The sequence below is a fragment of the Camelina sativa genome, chromosome 13, assembly GCF_000633955.1.
Source record: "Camelina sativa cultivar DH55 chromosome 13, Cs, whole genome shotgun sequence".
NCBI lineage: Eukaryota > Viridiplantae > Streptophyta > Magnoliopsida > Brassicales > Brassicaceae > Camelina > Camelina sativa.
The window spans coordinates 21,019,326-21,024,257 of record NC_025697.1 but is presented as its reverse complement, the minus strand read 5'-3'; positions in this window follow the sequence as shown (position 1 = coordinate 21,024,257).

Sequence of the window (4,932 nt, the reverse complement as noted above, 5' to 3'; positions counted from 1 at the left end):
CCCCCCCCCCACTTTGGCCTTCAGCATCCACCCAAAACGAGTGATCAAACCCTAGTTCCAGGCAAATATGACTTGCCCTCTCACCTCCTGCGTGAGTTTCGAATAAAGCAAGAATATTCGTACTGAACTTCTTCAAAAGATAACAAATCTACCCTCGAAAGTTGGGTTTATTCTCCTTCCGACAATTCCAGAATATACAATTCATGATGATTACCTCCAACAAAGTAAGAATCATTGGGGCAACTTCTTATTGCAACCCACCATCTGTTGCCTTTGCCGGTGGGCCCGTTCGCAGAACCATCGCTTTACAGCCAGGGTCCACCACAACACGATCACCGCTACTCCTTGACTGCTCAGAATCCTCCCCCAATTCATTCTCCCGGATCAACTTCGTACTACTGAATTGAATCCGAGCGAAACCACCACCAGGACCCTCTAGAGCCTCCTTTTCAACTCGAGGTCGCTTGCCATTCACCGTAAGCTCTGTTTCACCTTTTGTCGGACCAAAAATTAATCCCTTAACAGGCCGATTAACCTTAGTCCCTTTGGGCCGTGACATGTGCTTCATCTGCCCCTTACGTTGGGCTTCCTTCTGTCCTAAACTCCTCTCACGAGGCCCAATAGCTCCATTATTCAGAGTGGCCCCAAAAACCACTTTTCTTGCTTGAGTACCACTCTTTCCTTCCTGAATCTGATTCGAATAATAAACATTCTCCTTATTCGCTCCATGAATGATTCTTCTTTCCTTTTCTACTGGGGTTGCCAAATCAACAACTATTTTACCAAAACTGTTTGAGACTGCGATATTCGCGGGATTATTCTCTCTCCGAGAATCACGGTGGTGGTTTCCTTTATTCACGTTGCCCCCCATAACTGCCAACAGGTTGGTTCGCCGCGAAGGTTCTGACGTCTTCCCCCGGTGTCTCACCTCAATAAACCCATCCCCCGCCTGGACAGGTGCATTTTCCGTCGCTTTACCTTCTGCTACTGATGGCATAGGAGTCACTTCCCGATCATGGACTCTACTGGGACACGAGTGAATTAGATGTCCATACAAACCACATCCTGCACATATCTCCGATAACCCCTCATAAGCCACAAAGTAATTTACCATTTACCATGATAATGCCTTTAAGTAATCGTTTCAAATTAACCTCCACATAACTCTAGCGAACCTTACTCTCTCCACATTCAAGGTTGTTCGATCAACCCTAATAGGATTCCCCATGCCTATTGTCATCCTCATTAGGATCTCATTATGATAAAAATTAAACGGTAGATTCGCCAACCTCAACCACACCGGTGTTGTGGCAATCCCATCCTTCAACGGGTCAAACTCCGGCGACCAAGCTTGCACTAGAAGATAGCTCCCAAAGACTCTCCAAGGCCCACCAGTCAAAATTGCGAGGTACTCTTCCTTGTTTCCAATCCGCAGCATGTAAAAGTGTCTAGGCAGATCCACAATATTCAGTGTACCAGCCGGTTCCATAACACTCTTTGTCGTCAGCCAAACAGCGAGATCGGGACATTTCGACCAAGTACTTTGACAATCATACAGTTCCGCCACATGCCATTCATAGCATCCAACACCTCCTTCCCTATAGTGACCACTGGTTCACCGTCCTCTCCATCCGGGAACGTTAACGACACTCTCTCCGCCACAAACGCTGCGTCAACCACCACCTCTGGTACCAGCCTCCAACCAACATTTGTTCCCACCACTTTCTGGACCCAAGTCCCCAAAGCATCCGGCGGATCACCTGGTGGGCGGTCCTTCTCAGTTCTCACCAATATCCTCCAAAGTTGCATCTTGCTCACCACTCGAAACCCTAGAATCACCCTTAGTCGCTATTGTTTATGTAAATTTTTTTTTAAAATGTTATAAAAACATATCAATTAATAAATGTAAAGAACATATATACTCTATCTGTTTCAAAATATAAGATGTTTTAGCCAAAACACGCATAATAAGAAATGTTTACTTTTAAAAAGTTTAACCAATCAGAAACAATACTGCATAAAATAAATAATAAGAAAATACAAAAGTAGTCTAAAGTTGCCTCAAAAAATGAAAACATCCTATATTATGAAACAAAAAATCTTCTCTAAAACATCTTATATTATGAAACGGAGGGAGTATAACTTATTAACATATAACAATATGTTTTTTTTGTTAGTATCATTACCATAGTAATTTAACAACAGGCTTTCAATAGTTATTATAATTGATTATAGAGAGGAATATATTACTCTTGAATTATCACGAACTCGTTAACAGAAAACTTAATTTACAATAAATATAGATTTATATATCTATTTTAACATTTTTGAAGTACATTTTTGTGTCATCCTCTCTTATCTTTTTATTCAAACAAGTCTCAACTAAATTCTCTACAATCATTACAACCAAACACAATCATTTCCTTATTTGATGATATTAATTTCCTAAAACTATCTATCTAATTTAAATCAATATGTTAGATTAAAATATAATTCTCCTTGCACTTTTATTTAATCTTATACTTAATTATTTTAATTACTATTTAATTCATAAAGTTAATAAAATTTTAGATTTTTTTTCTGGATATGATGTGATTTGAATTTTTATAAACGGATATATATTTTAGAAAAAATTTTAGGATATTTATAACCAAATTTTATTTAGGATATATATAGAGCTCGAAATACATTTTTAAAGTACAATAGGGTGTCATCACTTTTTGGTTTTTTGCCAATTTTGGGTCAGATTTTTAACTAAAATTATAACCGATTCAATTATCCGGATCCTCCTTAAGATTACCGAATATTTTGGGCCGGTTTCTAATCTATAGCGTACTTATTGACATCCAATTAATGTCAATTAATGCCTATTGTATCTTAGGAAATGTCTAATTTACATGCCGAATTTTTAGGGCTGAATTATGTAATCACATCCATATAATATAGCAACTAATTCAAGATGAATACATCTTAGGAAATATCTAATTTGCGTTTAATAAATGATTACATATTTGCTAAGTTCTTATTAGCTTTAAATTGACACTATTAATCCAATAATATCAATTGAGAATCAAAATAAGAATATGTCATATCATTCATTCCTAAATCATAGCTAACCAAATCATAAAATGTATATTCTCAACTTGCGAATCAAGAGTTTATACAAAACCTATCTACAACTGTTAACAATATATATAGATATGCAATTCACCATTGACTACAAGCACCACTAAACTATTACTACTATATCATATTAACAAAATAATAAATCTGTGGTGTACCACAGGGTAAAACCTAATATTTATACATAAATATAGAATTGACAGCAAATTAGTGGATATCATGATATGTGATTATTTATATATATCTTAGTATATAAACTAATTAAACTCAATATTTAGTTTGATTATTGATTAAAAATGAAAATATGGATAACTAAAAAGGAATATTCGTTCTAATTGTATATTCTTCTGTTTGCTATTAAAAGTATTAAGACATAACTCTTATCATTATAAATAAACTTATTACCCAAAAAATCATGAGATATTTAAAATCAATAATTATTAGATTGTGCAAAATTTTTATAATTACTCGACAAACTATAAATATAAATTTGATCTTTAAAACACACAAGATTTTGGAGTTTCATTATTTTTTCATAATGGTTTTTTTTGTAATATTCCGTCATTTATTAAAAACTAGATGAGGACTCGCCCAATTTGTGGGTTTAAAGTTTTATAAATTAAAATTAATTTAACAAAACTTATATTAAAATTTGTTGTATGTTATTTATAAATTTTATTTTTGTTATGTTATTTTTATTTAACAAATCTTTTGTGTATATTACTATTAAAAGTGTATTTTTACAAATATATTACAAATAAATTAAAAAGTATACTCTATTTTACAAATATATTTTTTATCATCACCTAGAAAATATCTATACGAACACATTAAGCCAACTATTTTACTTCCACTTCTGCATAGTTATTTAATTACTAAAATTATTGGCTCAAAAAATATTTTGAATAAAAAATATATTACATAATATACTAACCAATGATGTATCATCACAATAATGTATGATCACCATGGAGAAAACTTCGGCTCCGTCCTCATCCCTTATGGAGAGAACCTTGGGTCCAACATCCTCCACCATGGAGAGAACTTTGGCTCTGCCTTCCTCTCTTGGGAAGATAACCTTGCGTCTATTCTCCTACACCTTCCTCCCTTGGAAAGATAACCTTGCGTTCAACCTCCTCCACCTTCCTCCCTTGGGGAGATAACCTTGTGTCCAACCTTCTCTACCATAGAGAAAACCTCGGCTATGCACTCCTCCTGTGTGGAGAGAAAATGTTCACGTCTTTTTGGTATCTCAAAATGGCTTTCTCAGACAACCAATGAAAGTAAAAACTTTTTTTTTTAATGTCACAAAATCTTTTGATAGTAATGTTAAAATTTCCAATGTATTCATGACAAACCTTTTTTTAGCATATATCTCTGTAACGCCTCAATCGCCACCTTGCTTAGTGAGCACATGTTCCACTTTGAGTCCATAAGCCCACCTTCCTAAGTGGGCTCTACATCTATTCTCGGCCTGTGGACCCAACCATATTCGGTGGTCGGTTTATTATGTTTGGGAGGTTTTTAAAACTTGTTTACCGATCTTACCAATTAACAAATGATATTTTCCTGTGTTTTGTCTTCACTCGCACAGTTCCGACAATCACTTCGAGGAAGGCCACCCATCATGAAATTCTCTCAGGATCCTTAACCGAAAAAATAAGTGCATTTTGATGATATATATGGCCAAATCAATTTTTTTAAACTTTTCCGCAAACCAGATTGTCACAGACTTTAAGCTCCTATAAATCTATTAAGAACGATTTATGTTTTTCCAATTTATCTATCTATGTTTGTTGTAACCTTGTG